This window comes from Pongo abelii, chromosome 20, assembly GCF_028885655.2.
Source record: "Pongo abelii isolate AG06213 chromosome 20, NHGRI_mPonAbe1-v2.0_pri, whole genome shotgun sequence".
Classification (NCBI taxonomy): Eukaryota; Metazoa; Chordata; class Mammalia; order Primates; family Hominidae; genus Pongo; species Pongo abelii.
In genome coordinates, this window is record NC_072005.2 from 64560542 (window position 1) to 64579516 (window position 18975).

General features: G+C 45.2%; 3 protein-coding genes across 10 annotated transcripts in view; 2 read left to right on the top strand and 1 right to left on the bottom strand.

Annotated features, from left to right (window-relative positions):
• The window catches only part of LOC103888720 (zinc finger protein 586), an 85364-nt gene that overhangs the window by 13840 nt on the left and 52549 nt on the right, over positions 1–18975 (top strand). For 3 of the 4 annotated variants that reach the window (XR_010138674.1, XR_010138675.1, XR_010138676.1), the window contains 2 exons: positions 6783–6909; positions 10265–12149. The exons of the other annotated variant lie outside the window; for it this stretch is intronic. The gene's annotated coding sequence lies outside the window, so the exon portion shown is untranslated. Of the gene's footprint in view, positions 1–6782; positions 6910–10264; positions 12150–18975 lie in introns of those variants that run through there. 4 annotated transcript variants of the gene reach the window in all.
• Positions 1–18975, top strand: part of LOC112130069 (zinc finger protein 587) — a 99016-nt gene that overhangs the window by 12197 nt on the left and 67844 nt on the right. The window lies entirely within an intron of this gene.
• Positions 2319–18975, bottom strand: part of ZNF552 (zinc finger protein 552) — a 40323-nt gene continuing 23666 nt past the window's right edge. For 2 of the 5 annotated variants that reach the window (XR_010138681.1, XR_010138680.1), the window contains one exon: positions 6999–7763. The gene's annotated coding sequence lies outside the window, so the exon portion shown is untranslated. Of the gene's footprint in view, positions 7987–18975 lie in introns of all 5 variants that reach the window. The other 3 variants (XR_010138679.1, XR_010138682.1, XR_010138678.1) reach the window with 3 other exon arrangements.

Genomic DNA, 18975 nt, shown 5'->3' on the forward strand with positions numbered 1-18975 from the left:
TGGCCGGGCACGGTGGTTCACACGTGTAATCCCAGCACTTTGGGAGGCTGAGGCAGACGGATCATCTGAGGTCAAGAGTTTGAGACCAGCCTGGCCAACATGGTGAACCATCTCTACTAAAAATAAAAAATTAGCCGGGTGTGGTGGCATGCACCTGCAGTCCCAGCTACTCGGGAGGCTGAGGCAGGAGAATTCCTTGAACCTGGGAGGTGGAGGTTGCAGTGAGCCAAGATGGCTCCGCTGCACTCCAGCATGGGTGATAGAGTGAAACTCCGTTTCAAAAAATAAATAAATAAATAAATAAATTTGTTGTAGTATATTTTCTCCTTTGAATTACTTACTCTAAAACAAGTAACTTTACTAACCTCTACTTGGTCTACCTGGTTAATTAATTCTTTCTTTCTTTTCTTTTTTTTTTTTTTTTTGAGACGGAGTCTCACTGTCGCCCAGGCTGAAGTGCAGTGGCACAATTTCAGCTCACTGCAACCTCTGCCTCCCAGGTTCAGGTGATTCTCCTACTTCAGCCTCCCGAGTAGCTGGGATTACAGGTGCCTGCCACCACGCCCGGCTAATTTTTCTATTTTTCGTAGAGACGGGGTTTCACCATTGTTGGCCAGGCTGGTCTTGAACTCCTGACCTCAGGTGATCCAGCCGCCTCGGCCTCCCAAAGTACTGGGATTACAGGCATGAGCCACCATGCCCAGCCTAATTAATTATTTTTCAAATATCTTTAAACTGATCCAATTCATGATCCTAAAATGCACAGTGGCAAATGCTGTTAGAGTACATTATTCTACATACTGAATCTTCTGTTTCCATAGTTAAGTTTCTGGTCTATTAGGAGACATTTTTTTTTCTTTCCAGAATTTTAATGCAAGTTTTACTTTTTCAAATTAAATAAAATGTTAGCAACAGAGAATAACTTGGGAAAACAAGCAGCATTTTTATTTCAATTATTCTTCATTTGAATGCATTAGGAAGCTGGAGAATTTTAGACTCTTAAGAAATTTACTTTAAAGCCAGGCACCCTGGCTCTGTAGTCCCAGCTTCTCAGAAGGCTGAAACAGGAGGATTACATGAGCTCGAGTTTGAGTAAGGCCTGGGCGACATAGTCTCTTTAAAAAAAATTCAGTTCATGCGGGTGCGGTGGCTCACGCCTGTAATCCCAGCACTTTGGGAGACTGAGGCAGGCGAGTTGCCTGAGCTGAGGAGTTCAAGACCACCCTGGGTGAGATGGTGAAACCCTGTCTCTACTAAAATACAGAAAATTAGCCGGACAAGCCGGCATGCGCCTATAGACCCAGCTACTCAGGAGGCTGAGGCAGGAGACTTGCTTGAACCTGGGAGGCGCAGGTTGCAGTGAGCTGAGATGTGTCACTGCACTCCAACCTGGGTGACAGAGTGAGACTCGTCTCAAATAAATAAATAATATAATAAAATCCAGTTCAGTAAAATGTGCCTGATAAAATATAAGTGACTACTGGCCGGGCGCAGTGGCTCACGCCTGTAATCCCAGCACTTTGAGAGGCCAAGGCAGGTGGATCACCTGAGGTCCGGAGTTTGAGACCAGCTGAGTCAACATGGTGAAACCCTGTCTCTACTAAAAAAATACAAAAATTAACTGGGTGTGATGGCACATTCCTGTAATCCTGGCTACTTGGGAGGCTGAGGCAGGAGAATTGCTTGAACCCTGGAGGCGGAGGTTGCAGTGAGCTGAGATCACACCACTGCACTTCAGCCTGGGTGACAGGGCAAGACACTGTCTCAACAAAACATATATATAAGTAATGAATGAATATTATGTCAATATTCTAAGTCAGAATGTTACTGTAATACTTTTTAATTCTCATTCCATTTAAAATAACTGGTTAATTTTCAAATCGTAATGAAATTTTTACAAATTTATGTGTAGTACAAAGCATGCATATACATTCATATATATTATATGTATATATTGCCTTTAAAAATATTTATGAGCTTTATGCTGGGCGCGGTGGCTCACGCCTGTAATCCTAGCACTTTGGGAGGCCGAGGTGGGCGGATCACGAGGTCAGGAGATCAAGATCATCCTGGCTAACACAGTGAAACCCCGTCTCTACTAAAAATACAAAAAAATTAGCCAGGCGTGGTGGGCACCTGTAGTCCCAGCTACTTGGGAGGCTAAGGTAGGAGAATGGCGTGAATCCAGGAGGCGAAGCTTGCAGTGAGCCGAGATCGCGCCACTGCACTCCAGCCTGGGCTACAGAGCCAGACTCCCTTCTCAAAAAAAAAAAAAAACTATATCTATATCTATATATATACACACACAGACATACTAGCTTTAGCTTCCAGTAGATGCAATTTATGTCTTTATGACCCTATGTAATGTCCATTTTGATTCGTGGCTCTTGACGGCATCTCAAATGATGTCTTTGATTCTGCAAAGAAGCTCAGCATCACAAATTCTGAAATAAGTCTCCAAACACACGGGTAATCAGTTGCACACAGTACCCCCAGAAATGCGCATATGGCCTCTTTTAAGATGGGGGAGCCTCCTCTGCAACTGGACCTGGAGTCACCGTTTCCTAACGCCCCTCGCGGTGGAGCTTGGCCCCTTCTTCTGAAAGTCAGGTTGGAGGCCGCCTTTAAGGGCCGCGCTTCTCTCCGAACTTAAATATTACCCAGAATCATCTCTGTGAAATGGAAAGCCCAATGAAGCCTCAGAGAAGCCGCGCCACTGCGGAGGCACATAACGTCAAGCAGGGACTTCCTGCGTCCTCGCTGCAGCGGCCATTTTGGCTTGTCAGGACCATCCACCTATGCTACCTCTGTGCCTCTAAGTCAGGATCGAGAGAGCGCGAGAGGAGTGGTTGTGCCGATTGCACACAGGCGGATCTGAGGCTCGGTGACGCCGCTGGTCGCGACCTGGGACAGGACGAGCACAGGGACCGCCCGGCCTTCGTCCCCGCCCGCCCATGAAGTCGTGGCGGCGGCCGCTCAAGTAAGCACTGCCACCTCCAGGCCTCATCTGCCATCCCCACACAGACCCTGAGACTCCTGACTATGAGGGGCGCTTCCTCCCGTCCTTGCAGCTCAGGCCTCTGTCAGGGACCGAGAGACGCCTGCGGGTGGAATTCCTGTTTCCGACACCCGGTTGATGCGGTCGGGAGAGCGAGACTGGCCGAGGGACCCCTTAGGCAAAGGCCTGGAGGCACGACTGTGCCAGGAGGATTCGGAACACAGGGACATCTCGTGTCCACTGAGAACAAAGTATGAGTCGGAGTTATTTCCTCAGTACCAGGCTGAGCATTGATCTTTGTGAGGACCATAGAAGCCATGGACAGTTTTGAACAAAGGAGGAAATCTGTGTTAGAGTTAAAGATTACGAAAAGATGTTCAAAGGAAGAACGGAGTGTAAGGCGGTGATGAGGACAGTGAGGCATTGAGAGGTTGAATCTTTGCTCAAGGTCACATAGCTGGTAAGAGGTGACATTGAGCACTGGGCCACAAGATTGGAGACTCAGCCTGAGGTCACCTGGCTACAGGGCCAAAAAAAGCTTACAGAGAAACCTGAGTCTATCAAATCCCAGCACGGACACATTCCTGAAAGCCCCGCCTTTTGGCACACCTTCTCATGGCTATGGAAGCATTTAAGGAACCCACAGAAGGAAGCAGAGGGTGCTCTACTCCCTCACTGGTCCTCATCCTCACCTATATGTCTAGATCTTAGTGTCCTGGGAATTTATTTATTTATTTATTTAGCGACAGGGTGTCACTCTTGGTACCCAGGTTGGAGTGCAGTGACGCGATCATAGCTCAGCATAGCTTTGACCTCCCCAGGCTCAGGTGATCCTCCCATCTCAGTCTCCCGAGAAACTGGCTAACTTTTGTATTTTTAATAGAGACGGGGTTTTGCCATGTTGCCCAAGATGGTCGGAAACTTCTGGGCTCAAGCAGTCCTCCCACCTTGGCCTCCCAAAGTGCTGGGATTACAGGCCTGAGCCGCCGGTCTGGCCAGGCCTCCTAGGACTCTTAAGTGCAATTTCTCCTGTCCTTCGATCGGGGGATCTTGCAAAATCCTCAAACCCCATACCTAAGTCACTGACACAGGCTATGGAGAAGTGTTTTCATGTCTGTCAACCGGTGGGAAACACGTGATGGATTAACCCAGGAATGATACTGTGGGAAACACATGTGATGGATTAACCCAGGAATGATACTGGGATGTGCAAATGGCTTAGAAGTGAAACTGGAGAGGCCGGGCGTGGTGGTTCTCATCTGTAATCCCAGCACTTTGGGCGGTCAAGGCGGTTGGATCGCTTGAGGTCAGGAGATCTAGACCAGTCTGGCCAACATGGTAAAACCCAGTCTCTACTAAAAATACAAAAATCAGCTGGGCATGGTGGTGGGTGCCTGGAATCTCAGCTACTCGCAGGCTGAGGTGTAAGATTCCCTTGAACCTGGGAGATGGAGGCTGCAATGAGCCAAGATTGTGCCAATCTGCACTCGAGCCTAAGCAACAAAGTGAGAATCCATCGCGAAAAAAAAGAAAGTGAAACTGGAGGGGGTTAAATGATGTTACCAGTGTTTTAACAGGCTCTGTCTGGTTACAGAGTGGACAACAGACTGTGGGGTTGAGGGAAGAGGAAGATCAAACTAGAAGCTACTGCCCTAGTCCAGATGCTCAAATCCTGACATAGTCTTTTCCCTGACCAGTCTCCATCCTGAAGTTATCTAGGGGTTACCAACCATCATTCAACTCATTACCATTCAAAGTCACTTATAAATTTGAGAGTTTCATGAATTTTAGGAGTTCCATGCCAGGAAAGGAGATGACCAAATATGTATTTCACAATATCACAGCCATGTTAAGATTCTGAAATGTAATAGATAATACTTAGTGGAGCTATCAAATGGGCACCTAGACCCATGGATGCAAATATCTGGGGAAGGGTTAATATTGGAGGTATCCAATATATGGTAGCCACTATGTGGAGCAAGATGAGTGAGTCATGGATCACATTTGGAAGGGGCAACCTTCAGATTATGGTGGTGACACTACTAGGAAGACAGGAAGTGGAGGTTGGGTTTCCTGCTTGTGTACCTGGTGATGGTATTGTACTTCAGAAAACAGGTGAGGGAGGTAAATTGCCATGAAGGGAGAATATATCTGACAGCCTAGTTTGGCAGGTGACATAGGCTTCCAAGGAATGAATAGACATGAGATGCAAGCAGAAGCATAGCAGTAGCTGAGGGAAGATGACACGCAGCCTGGACCTTGTGCTAATTTGCCACTCTGTGGCCACACCACGATATTGAGATGACTTTTGTGGGGCCTGGGGTGTTTCACTCAGCCTGGTGGATATGGAGGCAAATAAGGTCACCTTGTGAGAGTCACTAGGCCCAAGATTGATGGACGGTCAATGGGTCTAGGCTTTGAATGGGGTTAGGTGGACAGAAGAAAGTCATAATTTCTGAAGATAACAAATGCAGCACAGAAGTGGAATAGGGCCATGAATACCTGAAAACACTAACGTTCTTTTTTCCTGTGGATTTATGCATGGAGGCCTTTGTATAATGATTTGGTACTACCACTGCTATTAGGAACCATTGGAATTCTGTGATAATTTTGGATTGCTTTTTAATTCACCAAGACTACTGTGGATGATGTCAGCCACATTATGGTGTGAGCCCTAAATTTAAGGTCAATATCATGTGCTACCTTCATATCTGGTGATACTAGTACTACCTCAAATGGTCTGAGTACAAATCCCCCTTCCCACTCTGCTCTTTTGGATAATGTGTCCTAGCCTAACTACCCTTTTAATCAAGAGGACTAAGCAGAGTGCCTGGTTATTATTTATTTGTAGCAAGTTTGAATTTCATTTCTACTCACAGAGTTAATTCAAACAAACCAGTTACAGCTGGGTGTGGTGTTGCACACCTATGGTCCCAGCCACTCGGGAGGCTGTGGTAGGAGGATGTCTGAAACCTGGAAAGTTCAGGCTGCAGTGAGCTGTAATTGCACCACTACGCTCCAGCAGGAGTGACAGAGTGAGACCCTGTCTCAAAAATTAAAAACAAGCCAGTTGCATCCTTTCAAGGGAATCGGGCTATCACACCTTCTTGATTCAGAAAAGCTTACATACCACAGTCCCTGGTTGCTCTCTCTTATGCATAGTGCAACCCCCATGTGGCTATCTGTGGTGAGTGGTGTCCTCTTCTCTCAAGTTGTGAGCATATTTGATTAATTAACTTTCTTGATGACTTGTGTTCAGCATCAGGTGTGTGTTTGGCTATCACTATAACTCTAGGGTAAGACTCCTACCCTTATCAGTAGAAGAAGGGGGGAATAAAATACTTTAACTTCTGGCAAGGCCAGACAGAGGCCTATGGTGTGGGGGAGTTAGGTGTTGGTGGCAATTGACATGTGTCTGTGGTGTCCAAAGATGGGAAGGATGTATAGGTACACAGGGATTATGTTTGAAGGTTCTTAGGCACTGCATTGGGATTCATGTGACCTTTGCTATACCAGGGGAATTGCTAGAAAGGAGGGGATGAAACCGCTTATTTCAGGATCACAGCATAGATGTCTATTTGTTTATCTGCCTCTTGTTGCTGATGGCTATGTGTCATGATCAGTGGTCCCATGAGGACACAGTGGCACTAGTGGGCAAAGTTTCTCCTCTGAGTTGGGGATCCTGGGAGAAGGAGGATGAGCAAGGGTAGATATGTTGGGGAAGTGGATTGTGGGTCTTCAGCATAGGGGCCATTTATGGTTTCATCTATCCCCATCATAACAGAGCAGTGTGACCTTTGAAGATGTGGCTGTAAACTTTTCCCTGAAGGAATGGAGTCTTCTTAATGAGGCTCAGGGATGCCTGTACCATGATGTGATGCTGGAGACCTTGACACTTATATCCTCCCTGGGTAAGGTACTCATACTTAACTGTGACCTGAGTTAGTCTCTGCCCCTCCCCTTTATCCCTCTTGGCAAGAATGTCTTTTTCACATCAGGACTGTGGCACAGCTTCATTCTCCAATTCTCTGGATCAGTTCTGTGGTTGGTAGTACTAAGATACATGTACTGCCCTCTCCTTTCCTTGAGCAGCCCCATTCTGCTTTGTTGCAGGCTCCCAGGGAAAGAGTTAGGGTCAGGAGTCCTAAAGTCACCCTAATGCATCTCATCTTTGTTGTCCTCTGCCTTTCTGGGTGACTGTGCAGATCTAAGGCTTCTTTTTTTGAGACAGAGTCTGCTTTGTCCCCCAGGCTGGAGTGCAGTGGCGCAATCTCGGCTCACTGCAAGTTCTGCCTCCCAGGTTCATGCCATTCTCCTGCCTCAGCCTCCCGAGTAGTTGGGTCTACAGGTGCCCGCCACCATGCCTGGCTAATTTTTTGTATTTTTAGTAGAGACGGGGTTTCACCATGTTAGCCAGGATGGTCTCGATCTCCTGACCTCGTGATCCGCCCACCTCGGCCTCCCAAAGTGCTGGGATTACAGGCTTGAGCCACCGCGCCTGGCCAGCTCTAAGGCTTCTGTTTGTCTCAGGTTCCATTTCCTTTAGCTCACATTTGTTCATCCCATGAGGACATACATGAACCACAGCCTATTCTTGCAATTACTTACGTGAACCACAGCCTGTTCTTGCAATACCCTACTTCAAAATTATTTTTGTAGTATTTCACCAGGCATAATGACACTCACCTGTCATCCCAGCAATTCAGAGGCTACTGGGAGCCCAGGAGTTTCAGACCAGACTGGAAAACATAGCAGGTTCTCATCTCTAAAAATAAATATGAAGGAATACTTTTTGTAATATTTCATTTCCTTTCCTGTGGAATATCAAATGCAGAGTTGTTCTGAGCCAGTATTCGCTGTTCATCTGTCCTGTTTTGCCTTAGTACTCACATTATCCAGATTCTATGTAGTTGCTCATCTTGGTGGTGAAATGAAAAGCCCTTGGTTGTCCCAAAGATGCAAACGAGTCCAGCCTTAGCAAGATGTTCCTAGGGGAGACTGGTTCTTAAGAATAGTATTTGAGTGAGGACAGGACTAGTATTTTGGTGCCAACAAAAGTATCCCCACATTATTTCTATCTTCCTCATTCTTGAGGGTTTGCCAATTTATCAGTCTAAATCCAGCCCAGAACTAATTTTCATATTTCTGGACTCCAAATCTTACCAATATTTCTTTTTTCTTCTTTTTTTTTTTTTTTTTTTTTTTTTGAGACAGAGTGTTGCTCTTGTTGCCCAGGCTGGAGTGCAATGGCACAATCTCGGCTCACTGCAACTTCTGCCTCCCAAGTTCAAGCAATTCTACTATCTCAGCCTCCTGAGTAGCTGGAATTACAGGTGCCCCCCACCACACCTGCCTAATTTTTGTATTTTTAATAGAGACAGGGTTTCATCATATTGGTCAGGCTGGTCTCCAACTCCTGACCACAGGTGATCCACCTGCCTCGGCCTCCCAAAGTGCTGGGATTACAGGTGTGAGCCACTGTGCCCAGCCTCACATATTTTTCTCACTGCTCTGTCTGCAGTGGTCTTCAATATTGCCTCATATATTTTGTATTATGAATTATATACCCTTTTTTTTTTTTTTTGAGACAGAGTTTCGCTCTGTCTCCCAGGCTGGAGTGCAGTGGCGTGATCTTGGCTCACTGCAAGCTCCGCCTCCCAGGTTCATGCCATTCTCCTGCCTCAGCCTCCTGCATAGCTGGGATTACAGGTGCCTGCCACCACGTCTGGCTAATTTTTTGTATTTTTAGTAGAGACAGGGTTTCACTGTGTTAGCCAGGATGGTCTCGATCTCCTGACCTCGTGATCCGCCCACCTCGGCCTCCAAAAGTGCTGGGATTACAGGCCTGAGCCACCATGCCTGGCCTATATACCCATTTTTAACAGTCTCTGACCAAAGTATGTGTGCTGTAGTCATCTTATGGGGGCCTGGAAATATTCTTCTAAATATCACTTGCATGTCATCAGCAAATAAGGTTCCACAGACAAGTTTGCAGAAGAAGGAGTTATAGACCCTCTTTACTCTGTCTGTTGCCTCATTTACATCTGTGATAATCATGAGGCCTCCTACATCTGTGATAATGCTAAGCAGCCCCAACCTCAACCTGAACCCAACTCCCTATGCGTGCAAATTGTAGGGAAAAGAAAGAGATCAGACTGTTACTGTGTCTATGTAGAAAGGGAAGACATAAGAAATTCCATTTTGACCTGTACCTTGAACAATTACTTTGCCCTGAGACGCTGTTAATCTATCTTTGCCCCAGCTACTTTGCCCCAACCTCTTTGCTCCAACCTTGAGCTCATAAAAACATGCGTTGTATGGAATCAAGGTTTAAGGGATCAGGGGCTGTGCAGGACGTGCCTTGCTAACAAAATGTTTACAAGCAGTATGCTTGGTAAAAGTCATCACCATTCTCTAGTCTCGATAAACCAGGGGCACAATGCACTGCAAAAAGCTGCAAGGACCTGTGCCCTGGAAAGCCGGATATTGTCCAAGGTTTCTCCCCCATGTGATAGTCTGAAATATGGCCTCGTGAGATGTGAAAGACTTGACCGTCCCCTAACCCAACACCCATGAATGGTCTGTGCTCAGATAGATTAGTAAAAGAGGAAAGCCTCTTGCAGTTGAGATAGAGGAAGTCCACTGTCTCCTGCCTGCCCCTGGAAACTGAATGTCTTGGTATAAAACCCAATTGTACATTTGTTCAATTCTGAGATAGGAATAAAGCCACCCTACGGCAGGAGGCAAGACATGTTGGCAGCAATGCTGCCTTGTTATTCTTTACTCCACTGAGATGTTTGGGCAGAGAGAAACATAAATCTGACCTATGTGCACATCCAGGCATAGTACCTCCCCTTGAACTTAATTATGACATAGATTCTTTTGCTCACATGTTTTTTTGCTGACCTCCTCCTTATAATCACCCTGCTTTCCTACCGCATTCCTCTTGCTGAGATAATGAAAATAATAATCAATAAAAACTGAGGGAACTCAGAGACCATTGCCGGTGCCGGTCCTCCATATGCTGAGTGCCAGTCTTCTGGGCCCACTGTTGTTTCTCTCTACTTTGTCTCTGTGTCTTATTTCTTTTCTCAGTCTCTTGTCCCACCTGACAAGATATCCCACAGGTGTGGAGGGGCAGGCCACCCCTTCACAAATAATTCCATAGACTAGTTTTTTGGTTTGTCAGATACTCTTGTGGGTAGGCTGCATACTCAACACTCAACAAAGTCAACATGTACCTCACCAGCATTTCTTTGCTTTTAGGTTGTTGGCATGAAGAGGAAGATGAGGCAGCACCTTCTTAGCAGAGCACTTGTATACATATATACAAAGACCAGAGAGTTCACAGTGGAGAAAGGCCTTACGAGTGTGGGAAATATAGGAAATTATTTAAGAACAAGTCCTGCCTCACTGAACCCAGAAAAGATCACAAACACAGGAATGTTTGCACTGGAGAAACGCCTTATGAGTGCAGCAAATATGGGAAATTATTTCACCAAAACCCTACACTCCATATTCATGAGAGATTTCATGCTAGACAAAAAACCTGTGAGTGCAGTGAGTGTTGAAAATCATTTCACCAAAGCTCTTCACTCTTGCAGCATCAGACACTCCACACTAGAGAAAGGCCTTATAAGTGTATTGAATGTGGGAAAGCCTTTGCTGAGAAGTCTAGTCTTATTAACCACAGGAAAGTTCACTCTGGAGCAAAGCATTATGAATGCAATGAATGTGCAAAGTCCTTTGCTTATACATCTAGTCTCATTAAACACAACAGCGTTCACCCTGGAGAGAGGCCTTATGAGTGCAGTGAATGTGGGAGATCCTTTGCTGAAAACTCCAGTCTTATTAAACACTTGAGAGTTCACACAGGAGAAAGGCCTTATGAATGTGGTGAGTGTGGAAAATCATTTCACCGAAGCTCTTCACTCTTGCAGCATCAGACAGTTCACACTAGAGAAAGGCCTTATGAATGTAGTGAATGTGGGAAATCCTTTAGCTTAAGGTCCAACCTCATTCACCATCAGCGAGTTCATACTGGAGAAAGGCATGAGTGTGGGCAGTGTGGGAAATCCTTTAGCTGAAGATCTACCCTCATTGTACATCTGAGAGTTCACACTGGAAAAAGGCCTTATGAGTGTAGTGAGTGTGGGAAATCTTTTGCTTATACCTCTAGTCTCATTAAACATAAGAGATTTCACACTGGAGAAAGGCCTTATGAATGTGGTGAGTGTGGAAAATCATATCGCCAAAGCTCTTCACTCTTGCAGCATCAGAGGGTTCATACTAGAGAAAGGCCTTATGAATGTAGTGAATGTGGGAAATCCTTTAGCTTAAGATCCAACCTCATCCGCTATCAGCAAGTTCATACTGGAGAAAGGCATGAGTGTGGGCAGTGTGGGAAATCCTTTAGCCAAAGATCTACCCTCATTATACATCTGAGAGTTTACACTGGAAAAAGGCCTTATGAGTGAAGTGAGTGTGGGAAATATTTGTTTATACCTGTAGTCTCATTAAACACAGGAAGTTCATACTGGAGAAAGGCCTTATAAGTGCAGTGAATGTGGGAAATTATTTTGTCAAAACTCTGCACCTCGTGTTCATCAGAGATTTCATACCAGACAAACCTTATGAGTGCAGCAAGTGTGGAAAAACATTTTGCTGAAGCTCTTCACACTTGCAACATCAGACAGTTCACACTAGAGAAGGGCCTTGTAGGTGTAGTATATGTGGGAAATCCTTTTCTCAAACTTCTAGTCTTGTTAAACACAGGAGAGTTCATACTGAAGAAAGGACTTATGAGTGTACTGAATGTGGGAAATCCTTTGCTGGAAACTCTAGTTTCATTGATCACAGGAAAGTTCACTCTGGAGCAAAGCCTTATGAATCCAATAAATGTGGGAAATCCTTTGCTTATACCTCTAGTCTAATTAAACATAGGATAGTTCACACTGGAGAAGGGCCTTAAGAGTGCAGTGACTGTGGGAAATCCTTTGCTGAAAACTCCAGCCTTATTAAACACTTGAGAGTTCATTCTGGAGAAAGGACATATGAATGTAGTGATTGCAGAAAATCATTTCACCACAGTTCTTTGCTCCTTCGACATCAGAGAGTTCATACTGGAATAAAGCCTTATGAGTGAAACAAATTTTGGAAATTATCTTGCGCAGTCTTTTTGCTCATTGAACACCAGAGTTCACACTGGATCAAGGCCTTATGAGTCTGATAAATGGGAAATATTCTTTTTTCTCTCTCTCTTGTCCCCCAAGCTGGAGTGAAATGGCCCAATCTCAGTTCACTGCAACCTCCACCTCCCAGGTTCAAGCGATCCTCCTGCTTCAGCCTCCTGAGTAGCTGGGATTACAGGCACCTGCCACCACACCCAGCTAATTTTTGTATTTTTAGTAGAGATGGGGTTTCACCATAGTGGCCAGGCTGGTCTTGAACTCCTGACCTCAGGTGATCCACCTGCCTCAGCCTACCAAAGTGCTGGGATTACAGGCGTGAGCCATCATGCCCAGCTGGGGAATATTACCATGCCCAGCCAGGGAATATCCTCTAGCTAACATTCTAGCTTCTTTACATAAGGAGTGCTCCCACTGAAGAAGTGCCTTTTGACTGCAATGAATGTGAGAAAGTCTTCCACCCTCTTTCATTAGTCACCAGAATATTTACATGAGGAAAATATCATATATGTGCAGGCAATGTTTTTTGTATAACACTGAAGGAGACCCCTTACGAGGATGCCATCTGCCTAAATTGAACTCTATACATCAAATAGCTGCAGACATTCCAGGTATGTGGGAGCACCATTGCATTTTTCTTTTTTTTTTTTTTTGAGACGGAGTCTTGCTCTGTCGCCCAGGCTGGAGTGCAGTGGGGCAATCTCGGCTCACTGCAACCTTTGCCTCCCAGGTTCACGCCATTCTCCTGCCTCAGCCTCCCAAGTAGCTGGGACTACAGGTGCTTGCCACCATGCCAGGCTAATTTTTTGTATTTTTAGTAGAGATGAGGTTTCACCGTGTTAGCCAGGATTGTCTCAATCTCCTGACCTCATGATCTGCCTGCCTCGGCCTCCCAAAGTGCTGGGATTACGGGCATGAGCCACTGCGCCCAACCTCCATTGCATTTTTCAACCTGCCCGTGTTCCTTGCCAGACTTATGTGACTGCCAGTTATCTTGCAAAAAGCATTTCACCTTTACCACTTGGCAGGTACTCACAGTTTCATCATTCCCCTACCTCATCATGATCCAGAAGTAACTTTTTCTTTCATTCACCAAAGGGATTTTTTAGTATTCTCAGTACTCATTCCATTCTCAATTCTTTGTGTCTGATGAGGTAGGCCAAGGACCTGACTAATTTTTGGTGCAGAGGACTCTTCTGGTGACTAGAAAAGATGGACTACCTTTTTCAGGGATCTCTTGGGTCTCACAGGATTCTTTTTATTTTTTTATTTTTTAAGATGGAGTCTCACTCTGTCACCCATGCTGGAGTGCAATGGCACGATCTCGGCTCACTACAAGCTCCACCTCCCGGGTTCACACCATTGTCCTGCGTCAGCCTCCCAAGTAGCTGGGACTACAGGTGCCTGCCACCACGCCGGGCTAATTTTTTTATTTTTTTTGTATTTTCAGTAGAGATGGGGTTTCACTGTGTTAGCTAGGATGGTCTCGATCTCCTGACCTCGTGATCCGCTTGCCTCAGCCTCCCAAAGTGCTGGCATTACAGGCGTGAGCCACCGTGCCCGGCCCTCACAGGATTCTTAAGATGGAATTTTCCAGCCTGCCAGTCACAAATCAGACAGCCTGCCTGCCAGTCATAAATCAGACAGCCTTCCCTGGTTTGTGTTATAATAAAGACTCTGCTGCTTAAGACAACTTCAATCTTGAGAGCTGTATTTACAGTGTGGAATTGTTTGAACACTAGATTTGCAGATGGGCACGGTGGCTCATGCCTGTGATCCCAGCACTTTGGGAGGCCGAGGCAGAAGGATCAGTTGAGGTCAGGAATTCAAGACCAGCCTGGCCAACATGGTGAAACCCCATCTCTACTAAAAATACAAAATTAGCCAGGCATCGTGGTGTTCGCCTATAATTCCAGCTACTTGGGAGGCTGAGGCACAAGAATCACTTTAACCTGGGAGGTGGAGGCTGCAGTGAGCTCAGGTAATGCCACCCCACACAAGGATGAGCAACAAGAGCGAAACTATCTCAAAAATGCCATAATTTTTGGGTTCATAGGTCAACTTGAAAGGGTGGCAGTTTTCATCACAATCTCTGGTGCTTCTGAGAGCAACATGAAATTGTTCTCTTCTTCATGAGGGACGGTGCATTGTGTTTCAGTGCTGTTGAGGGTACCTTCACAGGTTGTGAGGTTATAGTGGAAATGATAATTTTTTTGGAACTACTGCATTTTAAAATGGCTTCTACTGTGATCCAGACATGGCTGTGAAAGATGAATACATACAGAAATTCTCAGGACCTTCTTAATTGAATCTTATGTGGCTGAGGTCAGTGCTGGAGAGAATAACCTAAAGATTTTGTTATTTGTGGTAGTCCTTCTGGTCTAATTGACCTAAAGGTCATTCCTGCATAGGCAGGAGGAAGAAGACAGGGACCAGGGATATCCATTAGACCACTACGTGGCCCATCATGTGACCAGCTGTCATTCTTTCTGAATCATCTGGAAATGGTCTTTATTGTTCATCTTGTTTTTGTTACCATGAAGGCTAGTTGCCTCACTCAGGTTGAGGAGATGATACAGCAATAGGTAATAAACCTCTTGCAAAAATCAAGTCCATATTTTTAAAATTACATTTTTAAAGCTGTAATAAGAAATAAATGACTTTTTTTTTTGTTTGAGATGCAGTCTCACTCTTGTTGCCCAGGCTGGAATTCAGTGGCATGATCTTGGGTCACTGCAACCTCCACCTCCCAGGTTCAAGCGATTCTCCTGCCTTAGCCTCCCGAGTAGCTGGGATTACAGGCACCTGCCATCATGCCCAGCTATTTTTTGTATTTTTAGTAGAGGTGAGGTTTCACCATGTTGGCCAGGCTGTTCTCAAACTCCTGGCCTCAGGTGATCTGCCCACCTCAGCCTCCCAAAGTCCTGGGATTACAGGCATTAGCCACCATGCCTGGCCAAAATAAATGACTTTCAAAAAACTGCACATATTTATTTTTATTTTTAATTATTTATTTATTTATTTGAGATGGAGTCTGGCTCTGTCGCCCAGGCTGGAGTGCAGTGGTGCAATCTCGGCTCACTGAAAGCTCCACCTCCTGGGTTCATGCCATTCTCCTGCCTCAGCCTCCTGAATAGCCGGGACTATAGGCGCCCACAACCACACCCGGCTAATTTTTCTATTTTTAGTAGAGACAGGGTTTCACCGTGTTAGCCAGGATGGTCTCGATCTCCGGGCCTTGTGATCTGCCCGCCTCGGACTCCCAAAGTGCTGGGATTACAGGCATGAGCCCCCGCCCCTGGCCAAAACTGCACATATTTAAACTGTACAGTGAGATAAGTTTTGACATTCGTAATAAACCTGTAATGTGATCCATCACCTTCATATTTACCTGGAGTCTGGTACCATCTTTACCTCTGCCTTCCAGATGACCATTGATAACTTTGCTTTATAATAGATTATTTTACATTTTCTACATTTTTATATGTGATTTGATGTCATGAAGTGTTTAATCTTTATCCTTGGATGCTTTCGTGCAGTATATTTATTTTGAGATTTGTCAGTGATGATACTTGAGTAGTTCTCTCCTTTTTACATTGCTGAGATAACATGCTATGAAATATCACTGTATATTCATTCATCTGTTTATACATCATTAATCTATTTCTCATTTTTGGCTTCCATAAATAAAACTACAGACACTTTAGTACAGTTCTTTTTGTAAATATGTTTCTTTTTGTATGTGTTACTATCTGGCGGTTCAATAACTGAGTCAGAGTAGGTAAATGTATAGCTTTTTGTTTGTTTGTTTGTTTTAAGATGGAGTCTCGCTCTGTCACCCAGGCTGGAGTGCAGTGATGCAATCTCTGCTCACTGCAACCTCTGCCTCGTGGGTTCAAGCAATTTTCCTCGCTCACCCTCTGAAGTAGCTGGGACTACAGGCACATGTCACCACGCCCAGCTAATTTTTTTGTATTTTTAGTACCGACGAGATTTCACCATCTTGGCCAGGCTGGTCTTGAACTCCTGAACTCGTGATCCAACCACCTCAGCCTCCCAAAGTGCTGGGATTATAGGCATGAGCCACTGCATCCAGCAAATGTATAGCTTTTTAAGCAACACCAAAGTGTACTGTAAAATTAATATGGTTGTTCCCTTTAGTGTTACTGTCACCAGTGTCCATGAATTCCACTTCCATGTTTTTATCAATACAGAATATGGATAGTCTTTTTTTTTTTTTTTGAGACAAAGCCTCTCTCTGTCACCCAGGATAGAGTGCAGTGGCATGATCTCGGCTCACTGCAACCTCCGCCTCCTGAGTTTGAGCAATTCTCCTGTCTCAGCCTCCCTAGTACCTGGGACTACAGATGCATGCCACCACACCCGGCTAATTTTTTTGTATTTTTAGTAGAGACAGGGTTTCACCATGTTAGCCAGGATGGTCTTGATCTCGTGATCCACCTACCTCAGCCTCCCAAAGTGCTGGGATTACAGGCATGGGCCACCACACCCGGCCAATTTTTTGTATTTTAATAGAAATGGGGTTTCACCCTGTTAGCTAGGATGGTCTCAATCTCTTGACATCGTGATCTGCCCGCCTCAGCCTCCCAATGTGCTGGGATTACAGGTGTTAGCCACCGTGCCCAGCAGAGAATATGGATAGTCTTTTAAATTTTTACCCTTTTTTATAAGTGGATGTTCCTTCTTTAGTAAAATGTCTATTTATATATTTTGCTTGCTTTTTAAATTCTTATTTATTTTTAGAGAAAAGGTCTTGCTCTGTCACCCAGCCAAGAGGGTAGTAGTTTGATCATAGCTCACGGCAACTTCAGGCTCCTGGGCTCAAGCATCCTCCCACCCCAGCTTCCTGAGTAAATGGGACTACAGGCACATGCCAACACACCCACTGAACTTTTAAAATTTTTTGTAGAGACAGGATCTCATTACGTTGCTCAGGCTGGCCTTAAACTCCTAGGCTCAAGCAATCCTCTCACCTCACCCTCTCAAAGCACTATGTCTGGCAACTCATTTTCTTCTTCTCAAATGTATTTTGGATATTTCTGGTTTCATTAAGAAATAAAATATGGTTGGGCCAGTGGCTCACGCCTATAATCCTAGCACTTTGGGAGGTCGAGGTGGGTAGATCACCCAAGATCAGGAGTTCAAGACCAGCCTGACCAACATGGTGAAACCCCATCTCTACTAAAAATACAAAAATTAGCCAGACATGGTGGCGGGTGCCTGTAACCCCAGCTACACAGGAGGCTGAGGCAGGAAAATCACTTGAACCTGGGAGACAGAATTTGCAGTGAGCTGAGATGGCACCACTGCACTCCAGCCTCAGCAACAAGAGCAAAACTCCATCTCAAAAACAAAACAAAACAAAACAAAACCTGGGGTCACATCATTGACTCTTCTCTCTCTCTCCCTCACTTACAACATGCAAAGATCTACTTGTTCCTTTATTAAAAATATAGGTAGAATGTCTCCTTTTCTCCCATCTGCACGGCACTCACCTGGTCCATCAACTTATCTGAATTATGCTGGTAAACTTCCCTCCATGCTAACCACCTCCTCATTAACCCAGGAGTCTGTTCTCCAGTGTGCAACCAGATAGATCCTATGAAGATCTGGATTAGACCACCTCTTTCCCCATCCAAGCATCACAGCCTCTCCAAAACAGATGCCCAGCTTTTCAGGTAACCACATTACAGGCCTGAATCTTGACCTGGCTTCTTGTTCCTATGAGAAATAATGGATGCCTGCTGTACATAGGTCCAAGCTCAGTCACACCTCAAAGCATTTGCACAAACTGGTATGAATTCCTAAAATAGCTTTCTACACCCATTTCCATTGGTTGCCAGAAATAAGAACACTTCCATTAATCCTTGGCTGGTACTCAGGACTCTGAGCTTGGTGTATCCACAGGTTCTCCACTCCAAGAACTGGGAAAACATCAAGTGAACACTCAAGACACCATAATCTCAGACACCACACAGCTAGTGTCAGGTTCAGGGAGAGACTGAGACACTTTCTCTTTCCCTGTGTTGGCACCGTAAGCATTTTCAGTGTTCAGAACCCATGAAAATAAGGCAACTGTGACCAGCTCCAGCTGATCAAACCTCCATTGATCCCTACACAACCATAAAGCCTGGGGCCCTGGGGCTAACTAATTAACCGATTTCAATCCTCAAAGCTCCTTCTTACCACCTATGACCTAGAATGAAGACTCCACTTAGTGCCTCATTGTCCTCATCATCCTTATTCCAGTCTGTTCTCTGAGAGGCTTTTGGAAACTTTTAAAGTCCTACCAAGGACATGACCCTCTTCTGTTCACAAATCTCCATACATCCCAGGACACTCAGATTGAAGGCACAACCCCTAAGACAACCAATATAGGTGTGACTCTGGCTCATCTTCAGTTTTTACTAGGGCCTTTTCTTTTTTCTTTTTTTTTTTTTTTTGAGAGACAGGGTCTCACTATGTTGCCCAGGCTGGTCTTAAACTTCTGGACTTATGTGATTATGACACAACATGGTTACCAGGTTCTGAAATGTTCATGGCTCACATGCACCACCAAGCCTTTGCACCTATTGGTTCCTCTACCTGTATTACTCTATCTGGGGTGAAGCCTGTAATACACAGCATTTACCTGAGCTAGGTCCCTCAGTGTGGCTGCTGCCATCAACTGTGGGTGGAGCAGGCATCACCCCAGCCAGTGCCTATGAGCCTCAGACCTGCCACTTGGGAGCAGAGATGACTACTCCTCTTGTGCCTTCTCAGTCACAA